Raw genomic sequence first — 11,909 nt, forward strand, 5'->3', positions numbered from 1 at the left:
AGACTAGGTAAAACTCAAAATGTACAATAGATGATAGGAAAGGAAAAGAAATTGCTCAAAGGAAGGAATGACTGGGATAAGGGAAACAAGAAAAAAGAAAGAAGGCAGGCAAAACATAAATATATAAATGTATAGCTGTGAAGACTGTAGTGCTGTTGTCTGATGGTGTACCGAAATGAACAGTTACTGGTCACAATTTTTTATGTTCTGATCGACTTTGCATGCTTATGTCTGGTGGTCTGAGCAACTGATTTGAAGGTAACAATATGCAATGGAATTAAAATGGTGAACTCCTACCATCTTGTCTAGTGAAACTCTGTATTATCTCTAATGTTTTGTTGAAGAATTATTTTCTTATTCTCTTTAATGGTTTGAGCAATCTTTCATTATTGCATCTGATAATCTGAGCAATATAATTGAGGAGAGCAATATGCAATGTAACAACCACTGTTGATTTGTAATAATTTGTCTTGAGACCCTGTATCACTTTGAATATTCTTGCTTTGATTTGTTTATGTTCAGGATACTGGTATGCTGCTACTGTTCTATTTTTTTGTTTGTTTGTTTCTCATGTACTACTCTCTTTAAAAAAAAAAAAAGAACCCTTTCTTACAGCCTCTTGGCTTTATTTACCTTTTGGCAGGGCTTATACAAGTGATTCTGTTATAATATTTATAACTCTTGTTTTATTTTTGGTTTTTGTCCTTGTGAGGGGCCATACACATTGGCTATATTTCTCTTACAATCCTGTCCCATATGGACTAACTTCAGGGTTTTTAGTATACTCTCAGTCTGTAACACATTTTTGGGGTGTCCCCATATTCACATAACAGGCCTTACTCATCCCAGGGGACATGTAAGCCCAGACCACATGGAGGACAGCCACCTCAGGATTTCCCCTGCTGACACTCTTCTAGACTCACCTTTGGAGCTGTTGGCTCCCTGTTTGGGGTCCAGCTGTTATCTGAGTATTTCAGAAAGGTATAAAGGAATTGTCTGTCTCTAAATTGAGAGGGGTGATGAGGACAGCCGGATGAATATATGAGTTTACTAGGGATTTCTTACTGAGCAGTAGACAATCTGAGGGTTGTAGCACTACCAAGGTCACAACTGCCCCATTCTCATGTTGGATGACTATTTTTATACAGCACTAATTAAAATAGCAAGGGCAGGATCAAAACAAAGACAGATCTTTGAGAAAAACTGTGTGTACTTTAATTCCATCCCAAGCTGTCTGAAAACTCCACCAATCTCAGCAAGCACTGTCTAGCCACAGTGATGGACAGCTGTTATGGTTTGTGTCTCCGTGTCCACTCAAGGCCTAATGTAGTCATAGGTAGGGCTTTTCAGGGGTGGCAGGATCTAGAGTGTGTGACACAGGGATCGAGGGTGTGTGACTACCAAATTAGTCCACTGATTTGTTTGGCATAGTTCTGTGTAGGAGTAAGGGTGCCTCACCCTGGGTGTGAGTGCTACCTGCCCTAAGAGCAGGTCGCCTGGATACAATACAAAGGGAAAGAAAGAATCTGTCATTTGTTGCTTCCTGCTTGCTGGCTTCTGCCTACCATGAACTGTTTCTCCTCTGTGATGCCCCTTTGCCATGCCACCCAGCCTTGGAGCCAGATGTTTACCAACTAAAACCTCTACAAACTGTTAGCCAAATAAACCTTTTCTCCTTTAACTTTGAGTGCCATATATTCTGTCTCAACAACCAGAAAAGTAACTAAGACAATGGCCTTGTTATGCTGCAGTCTGGCACACAACCTTAGCACTTGCTGGGGGTTACAGAGGTGCACTAAATAGACAGAGAGGTGTGCACTACAAAATGATGTTACTTTGGCTAGGGTTTGGAGGACAATTCTAACTACAGTTGATACATAAGTTAATTAAGGACTATTAATATATAACATAAAACTAATTCAAAATTTCATTCAAATAGCATATAGTTAAATACCTATAACCTAGCTAATTGGAAGGCTGTGGCAAGAAGATTGTAGGTTAAAATTTGGTCTGGGCAACTTATTGAAAGTAAATTAAATTTTTTTTAAAGATGGTGATTTAGCTCCGTGGTTAAGTACTCCTGAGTTGGATCCCCATTATCACAAAAAAATTATATGCTGAAAAAAATACACAGTTGATGGTTGTTATGGTTTGTGATGTCCCCGCAAAACCTCACGCAGTCATGAGGGTGGTCTTCTACAGTTTCTGATTGATTTACGGTCTGGTCCAATGCTGGGGTGGGATTAACGGTGTGAGTGCTACACCCACTCTACAGGTAGCCTGCATACAGTATAAGGGACTGGAAGAGACTTGCTCTCCCCTCCTCTCTTGTTCCTTTTGGTATCTTCTGCTGCCATGAAGGACTGTACCTCTGCCACACCACACCCCTCAGCAATCCAGACATTCCACTCCTACAGCCAAGAGAAAGGGGAGCCTGGCTAGTGCTCCTGCTGGCATCAGACTTTAACTTTATCCAAGGGTGCTGGTTTTAGGTGCATGTAAAATGCAAGAGTTATGGGTTCAGGGTGGTTTCTACCCAGATTTCAAAACACCCAGGAGGCCAGGCAGTGTGCCACTGAGAGTGTGAAGCTGTGAGTGTGAAACCAAAAGTGCACTGAAGACCACAGAAATTTGGAGAAGCCAGGGATGTGGATTGTCTGAGGAAAACTGCAAGGAGGGTGCAGATCCAACCCAAGAGAGAAGCCACGGGAGCTACAACCACAGGAAGTGCTATAGGGTCAGAGGCACTCAGGCCCTTTGGAGTTCATATCTTGCCACAAATTTCCTTGGATGCTGTACCTGGAACTACAAGTTTTAATGTTTGCTTTGGTGGATTTTGGACTTGCTTTGGTCCTATTTCTTTGTATCCCCCTTTTGGAATGGAGATGTCTATTTTGTGACATTGAATGTTGGAAGTACTTGGAAGCATTTAACTTTCTTTTCATTTATACAGGGGTCACAGCTGAGAGTTTGTCTTACATCTCAGAGGAGACTTTTGACTATTGACTTGGACTTTTCATCAATGCTGAAACTATTAGAACTTTGGAAACTCTTAGAGATGGGCTAGATGCCTTTTGCATAAAAGAAGGTACGTAAGTCTTTGGGGGCCAGGGAAGAATGTTATGGTTTGTGTCTCGATGTCCCCACAAAGCCTCATGCAGTAATGGGGGGGGGGGCTGGGCTTTTCAAAGGCAGCTGAATCTAGAGCTTGTTATTGATTTATGGTCTAATGCTAGGATTAAGGGTGTGAGTGCTATACTTACCCTAAGGCAGGTAACCTGCATAAAATATAAGGGATAGAAAAAGGCTTGCTCTCCATTCCTGTCCTCTTGCTTTTGTTATCTTCTGCTCCCATGGATGGTTTCTCCCTCTGATACACCACTCTGCCTTGGAGCCAGCCAATTATGAATTGAAACTTCTACAAACTGTAAGCTAAGTAAACCTTTCCCCTTTAACACTGGGTCTCAGATATTTTGTCTCAGCAAATAAAAAGTATCTAAGACAATGGTAGAATTGAAATTAGGCCAATAAAATTCAAGTAGACTCAAAATGTTAAAGGAGTTGGCCCTTCTTATGGGACTCAGAGTATTGAAAGAAAAATAGGTATTAATAAAAATTTATAAGCCATATTTTTGTCCTTGAGAGATTTACACAATTTAATTCAGAAGGACATATATAAATGAAATAATTCAAAGTATATATGAGATATACAAGTTTATGTGTAACACAATCCCAGAGCTACATTACAAAATATAAGTGAATGAACAGTCAGTAAGTAAAAAGAAAAAAATAAGTGAAATGCAGCTGTCTAGAGTTACTAAGGAAATTTGTAAAAATGATATGTCACATAGAATAAGACTAATCAGCAATAAATAATTAAAAGAAGTAGGCTTAATAAAAAATAGACATGATGAAGAAATAGAACAGAAGTGTCCATGATGTTATGGTTTAGATTTGGAATGCCCTCCCAAAGTCTCACGTGTTCTGAGGTGGTCTTTTGGAGGGTGATTCAAGCATGAGAGCAGTCTACTTATAATGGTTTAATCCACTGATAAGATATAATTGGGTGACATTATTTGAAGATAATGGAAACTTAGGACACAGGGCTTAGTTGGGAGAAATGGTCATAGAGACATGACCTTGCAGACAATATCTGATCCCTGACCCCTCTTCTGTTACACTATATCACTACCCCTATACCTATACCTATACCTATACCTATACCTATACCTATACCTATACCTACACCTATACCTACACCTTACTTATACTATACTAGCCCTATCCTTAGCCCTAGCCCTAGCCCTAAGCCTACCTCTAGCTCTATCTTTTTCTCTCTCCTTCATGGATGCCATGAGGAGAGCAGCTTTCTTCAGCTATATCTTTTCATGATATTTCTGCCTTATCACAGGCCTAAAAGTCACAAAGTCACTTCATTGTAGAATGAAACCTCTGAAATCATGAACCAAAAAAAATCCTCTTTGAAATTGTTTTTCCAAGGTATCTGGTCACATTGATGAAAGCTAATATATACCAGACCTACACATTGAGTGCATAACTAGACCTACACATTGCATAACTAGACCTACACATTGAAGATGTAAGTTTGAAAAATCATAGACATATCCTTGATGCTAAAACAAGAAGAGCCCCTGAACCCTAGGTTAGTAATAATTAATTAATTAATTCAACCATTTTTTTCCAATATCACATTATGTTTAAATTCACAAAAAGAGAGAGAAAAGCGTACTAAGGCATTCCCCAAGAGAGATACAGTACTTCATGGATAGACTTAGAATGGCAATACTGATTTCTCTAGAATACTTCTCTCCCTTGCTTCCCTTCAGATAAACTCCATAATGAGCACTTCACATGAAAAGTTTTTATTATAGCAGTATTGTGCATATTTGAGACAAGTATATGTCTACAAACTATTTCATAATGAGCACATTGTTTTGATGTTATGATCGCATGCTTGTACCCATATGTTTTCATTCACTCCTAGCTAAGGTATTTTTCGCTGTGGGGGATGCAAGAATAGAATGTTATATAATACATGATGTATATTGTACCTAAATTTAAATTAGACCATTTTGTGGAAATATTTTAATTCATTAGTAAAGCTTTCCATCCCTGCAAATTAAACCACACACTCCCTATAAATCAAATTCCCAAGCACTAGAAATAAAGAGTGGGCTCCTACAGTTCTTGAAGAAAATTCTTACTTGATTTAAAAATAAAATAAAAACTCCAGCAGAGGCTGGAAATCAGACGTATTTAGAGTTCTAACTGAAAATGTCTTTGAGACTCACCCATCTGGAATGAATTCCAGGTGATTCCCATGCAGAGTGGAGATTTAGAACATAAAATGAAAACCATACACAAAAGTTAGCATTTGTAAACAGTTTAATCTGAAGCTGTTCACCATGCGCCCTTCAAATGAGATTGTAGCTATCTTCCAAACCAATAAATCAAAAGCAAGCTAGATACACAGCAATATCAACCAAAATCCTACCAGGTTTTTTGAATTATTCTGTGTTATAAATTACAAGGTTTGGCACCAGAGTCATAAGGTGTTTAAAAGGTTGTGGGGGTTAGAGTCATACAGAGGCTTATTAGGCAAAACTTAAATTGCACACTTAAAGAAAATAGAATGTAAGTTTAAAGAGAGGCTCATTATAGTCTGGAGTGGGGAACATTTATGTGTTTGGGAGAGTGGAAAGCTGTGGAATTTGTGACTCTAGAAAGTTTGTGCTTGGTTTATAGGAGAAAAATGATGAACATCCACAGGTATAAAGATAATGACTCATTTTGTGCATGAAAGGATCTCATCATTTTATTTTCATCAGCAACAAAAGCATCTCTGCAATATCCCACTTAAATTCTTTCAATTTTCTTAATGCTTAAGAGTATGCAGTAGTTGACATAGCAACCTTCCTCTTTCTTAAATGTTTACATATCTGTTAGTACTACTGTTCTTGTCACAGTTAATGACAGTGAATTAATCATCTCTGAAATCCAGATTAGATAATATTTTGGTTCACCATCCTCTTCTTCATTTAACTGATTACCAAGTAGAAAATGTTTGAGTAATTTCTCTGGAATATTTAGCAACATATTGAGCAACTTTGCCTGATTTGCCTGTCCAGGTTTACATGGTCTGTGTCCTTTTCTCCTGTATCATTCCATGTACTTTCCTCCACATAACTGAAAGGGATGACTTTCACAAAGTAATACAACACTTCAGAGTTCCCTTTAGTATTTAAGTACAGTGGCTGCAGCATATTTCATAATTTTCTCAGATCAATTTCATTGTAAAAAAGAAATTCTCAAAGTTTTCTGCACAATAACAAACTTCTACCTACTGCAGTTCTCTACTCCAACCAACTCTGTGGGAACCACAAAAATAAATTAATAAATGCTTTATGGTGAAGAACCAAAGTAAATACTATCAGAAATCCCTTCAGAGACAGGGAGAAATTGTGGATTTGATGGAAAGGAGTGGCAGAAACACCTGCTTATTTTCTAGTTTTGCTCTTTCTTTGCCACATTAACCTATCTATTGTCAGAATGAGGTGGAAAAACTGTGGCACCAGCTCAACACTACAGAGGTAACACTAAAACAATCTTCTGAAGCCAGGCGCGAACAGTAGGAGATAAGAGTTGCTGGTGAACTGAAAGGCCCAAGAAATTCTCTCTTCTCTTACTTCCCCTTTGTTACGGTTCAGATCCAAAATGTACCCTTACCAAGTCTCTTGTGTTTAGAAGGCAACTGGATCACAGGGGGCGCTGTATTCATCCACTGACTCATCATTTATGAGTTCAGTAGCTGAATGTGCTGTTAGAAGGTAGGGCCTTGCTGGGGATGAGTCACTGGGGGTGTGACCTAGAAGGGTGTATGTGTTCTTGTCCAGGCTCCTCCCTTCTCACTCTTCTTCCTGGCTGCTGTGAGATGAGCAGCTGTCTTCTGCCATACCTTTCCACCATGCCATCTCTGCCTTGGAGCCAGCCGGCCCTTTCCGGAAGCCATGAACCAAAGTAAACCTTTCCTCCTTCAAATTATCAGTGCCACGTGTTTTGTCCCAGTAATGGAAAGTGAGTAAGATACCCTCCATACTCTAAGGAATATTAAATGGAAGTCAAAGGAGTAAAGTTCATAGGGAATCTCAAGAAACCCCAAATAGCGAAAACAATCTTGAAATAGAACATGGTTTGCCATCTCACAGTTTCTGATTTCAAAACATTCTACAAAGTAGTGGTAATTAAGAGAGTGCGGTATTGACATTAAGGCAGATATATAGACCAGTGGGACAGAATTGAGAGCTTGGAAAGAAAGCTTTGTGAGGGTTCAAATGTGCTTTGACAGGGGTACCAAATACATGATAGGGAATGAACATCCTCTTTGGTAAAGATGGGGAAACAATATGGTCTCATGCAAAAAAATAAAATGAAATTGGACTCTTACTTTAATAGGGGATAAGGGAATGAATAGTCTGTTTTTTAAATGACTACGTAGTAGGGAAATATGGAATGAACGGTTTTAGATGTCCACATGCAAAAAAATGAAATTAGATCCTTACTTTATTATATTATGCAAAAATGAACTCATTTCATGGCTTGTGTCTAGATGTCCCCCCAAAGCTTCATGAAGTAGTCATAGGTGGGGCTTTTCAGAGGTGACTGGACCTAGAGTGTTTGATGCTGGGATTAAGGCTGTGAGATTACTAAATTAGTCCACTGATAGTTTTGGCATAGTTCTGGGTGTGGATAATAGGAATGTCTACCCTGGGTGTGAGCTCTACCTTGACTCAGGGTGTGTAGCCTAGAGTGTAAATTATAAAAAGAGGGCTGGAGCCATCACTTGCTGCTTGCTGCTTTTGTTGCTTTCTTCCTGCCAGGACACCCTGCCCTGGAGGCAGCTAATTACGGATGGAAACCTCTAACAAACTATGAGCAAAAATAAACCTCTCCTCCTTTAATTATGGATGTTGGGTAAAGGAATGAGTGAGAGGTAGACCCCCTTAAGAAAAATGGAGCTCATGATATGGATGTATAAGTCAATAAATAAAACTGTTAACTGGAAATCTGTCAAGAACCGATCAATTTCTAGGAAGCAATAATTTTGTCTCTTAGTCTCGTTTTACTCCTCTGGAGCTCTCTCCCTTTAGGCTACTTGTTGGCCCTTTCCTTTTGCACCATCCTTTGGTTTTTGACACATTCAATCCTTACATAGACCCCACGTCTCTTTTCCCCAGGTATTCCTGACCCTGCTTCCTAGCTTCTTTCAGAGAGCACCGTCTCATGCCTTCAACGATTCCTGGTTTGACACAGCCATGCCTTGCTTAGCACTACAGCTAAAACTCCCAGAAATGGAACCACTGAACCCATACTTCACAGGTTCATCATAGCTTTGTCCCTATGAAGATTCATTCTTAATTGTAATGCTACATTCATTCATTGGATAACACTTAAATTCTCTTTGTTATTTAGAATTATTCTAGTGGTGGCCTTAGGATTAAGAGGTGCCTCTTGCCTTGTGCCATGGGAAGTCGTCTCGTAAAAATGACTATTTATACTGGCACTTTCATTCATCTTCCGGTGTCATTCCTTCCAGATCCCTTGCCAACCAGCCTTTCCAGGGCTGTATACTTCAGTAGTAGAAAAATGTGAGGTGTGATAACTCTTTTTAACCATGTCTTGTCATGACCCAGGCCACAGAACTTCTAAAATCTTCACTAATATGGCAGGCTACTGAATCTTCATTGAATTTATTTTTCACATTCAAGTATATGTTGCACCAAGGCATCTGAGATACTCATGATTTCCTTCTCCAGATTCAATTCATATGACGTTATCAAAACGGTAAACCAGCTTGAGTTTTCTGCAGAATGTCTGGATAATCAAGTAACCCTTTTTTTTTTTTGCCATATTATAATGAAGAATAAGAGTTAAAATAGCTTCTCTAACAAGCAGATTTGGAGAAAATAATTCCATGCAAATATTTATTAAGAAGGCGCTGTAAATAATGAAGAGCAGGAGGAACATGAGACATGGAAAGGAAGACGGCAAAAAAGGGCACATTAATCCCTTGTGGGGAAAACTGGGAAACTGTATCACTATATGCCTCAGAATTATCTTACCTCGGGCCTGAGATCTAGCTCAGCAGCATAAGTGCCTACCTGACAAGTGCAAGGTCCTGAGTTCGATTCCCGGTACCAACAAAAAAAAAAGAATTATCTTACCTCAAGAAGCTGGAATATTCATACATCAGTTCTCTCAGTCATTACTTAAGAGCAGCTTCCATGAGCTGTTAATTCTCCAGCCTTCAGGGAAGATTTCCGGGGCATGGATAGCCCTTGTTCAGTGTGATAGTTGAAGTCAGCCAGAAAACACAAAAGTAAGAAGACCACATCAAGGACACTATAACACCTGCTACACCTTCTGACCCTGATTCCAAGAAGAAAATTGTGTGTTTTGAACCTGGATGCTGCGTAGCAATGAAAAATAGTCTCTTCAAGAATCTACATGTAGGGAATCCTCTGGATTCCTAGACTATGAAAAAGGGGACACATTAGGCTGATGTTATGGCTTGAATTGAGTTTCTGCAACATTCCTGTTAAGTCCTTACCCCTAGTACTTCAGAAGGTAACTGCTTGGAGACAGGACTTTTAACCAGGTGACTAAGTTAAAATGAGCCCATGAGGGTGTCTCTCACCCTTCTGGCTATTGTCTTCACACAAAGAGAAATTCAGACACACAGTGATGTGGCAGTGCATACACACAAAAGAAAGGCCAAGTAAGGACCTGGTGAAAAAAATAGCTGTCTGTGACGCACTGAGAGAAGTCTCAGGGGAAAGCAAACACGCTGATGCCCTAATCTTGGATTTCTAACCTCCAGATACATGAGAAAATGAATTTCTATTGTTTAGGCCACCTGATCTATGGTACTTTGTTGTGGTAATCTTAGCAAACTAATACAACTGGAATGACTCGACAATCCTAAGACAGCACCCTCATGAGAGCAGGGTCATAGGAAAAGAATCACTTCATCAGGCCAACTCTGTCACGATCTAGCAATTCCCCCACACAAAGAACACAGAACTTGTCCCGGTGCTCTGTATACTGCCAACATCTCAGGACTAGCAGAACTTATAAATGTCACCAGGCCTTCATTTCTGAAGGTTGTTCTTCTTCAGAAATGACCGCAGATGATCATGGTCATGTAAGTATGCTTGATTCAACACCCGCACCTAAAGGAGATGTGGCTCTCCTAGACTGTCTGGTCTCTGCCAAAATGATACATACTAATGTGGAAACCGGTGTTGAGAGGGGAGTGAGAATTGGAGGCTAGGGAGGAACTACGGGAGAATTTTACAGTCTTTTCTTGTTCACAATTGTATCAAAATTCATGTTAGTAAAAAAGTAAACACACACAGAAGACAGACTCAGAATAGCAGAGGGAAAGTAAGCAAAGGACATTAAAAGATGATTTGGTGACCACTCTGCAAAATGCAAGTGCCTGAGGACAGTTTTTTCTGTGTGACCCAATATGCTGTCCCCAACCAAAGACAGAACTGCAAAGTAGAACCCCTGCAGATGGAAAGTTCTGGAAAAAGAGAAATAGTGTAAGGAAAATGAAATTCATCTACTTCCCAACTTCCCCCAGGGCTGGAGATGATAAACTATGGGTACATTCACAAAATTCATTATTCTAGGCTTTGAGCATAAACACTTGGAACTGAATTCCAAATTAAATGCATATAACGCAAAAGGACCTGATTTGCACACCTAAGTTAGTCTCTCTCTCCTATCTGTTTCTCTGTTTCTCTGTCTCTCTGCATCTCTCTCTGTCTCTGTCTCTCTCTCTCTCTCACACACACATATACACACAGAGCATTGATATGTGTCAGAGTAAAGAGCTCTTGTATCAAATCATTAATATATGCAGCAGATAATTTTAAGAAAACAAAATTCTGGCCAAGACCATGAATTATGATCAATTAGAATTTAGAAATAAGAGTGAAAATCCAGTTCATTTTTTCCACAGCATTTCTCTGTGTTCTTTGAAAACATGAGAAGCACTGTCTCAGCACAAAGATGACAATATGTAATGGAAAAAAATATCCTATACTACTGAAAATCCCTTCTGAAGCACAGATTGAATTTCCTCTTTTGCACTGAAATGTGAGAGAGATGGATCTGCCGGTATTACTTTTCCTTTTTTTCCAATAATCTTCATAGTTACCTATGTTTTCCCAACTCATGTTCTGAGCAAATAATTTTGAGATTTCTTTTCTCAGTTACTCTTCCAAAAAGAAGTTGCTAAAAGTTTTTACAGGACAAGTATATCTTAAATTTTATAGATCAAATTTTTGTTAATTGCAAATTCTATCAAAAGATAAAATATAATAGTCAAGAATTTAATGTCATGTTTTCTAGAAGAAATTTTAAAACTGAGGCTATCTACGTCTTATATTGATATCAAGAGCCCCTGCCAGATTTTTTTTCTAATAATGAATGTTTATCTTAGTTCTATTCAGTGCCAGAACTTTTTTTGAAGCTAACCCATAAATTAGGGGCCAGATAATTTCCCTAGAGGTATGATTACATTAGTCACTCAGTAAATCTTGAATTAATTTTATCCCAAAGTTTTCTAAGGAACTCATTAGATAATCTCTGGATCTAGTGATGTTAGTCATAGGGCCTGAAAGAATTCACCTTTGGTGAACCAAGTAGAAAAAAAATTCAGTAGCAGCAAATAAACTGAAGAATCCAAACAAAAAGACTTCCCAATATTTAAAAAGAAGAAATATTCATTTAATCTTTGTATTACAAGATAAAAGAAATTGCATTTTTAGAATATTAGGATACATGGTCTTAAATCTCAAAAAATAATGTAAATCAATGAT

Source organism: Chinchilla lanigera, unplaced genomic scaffold (genome assembly GCF_000276665.1).
Source record: "Chinchilla lanigera isolate Chin_1 unplaced genomic scaffold, ChiLan1.0 scaffold00030, whole genome shotgun sequence".
NCBI lineage: Eukaryota > Metazoa > Chordata > Mammalia > Rodentia > Chinchillidae > Chinchilla > Chinchilla lanigera.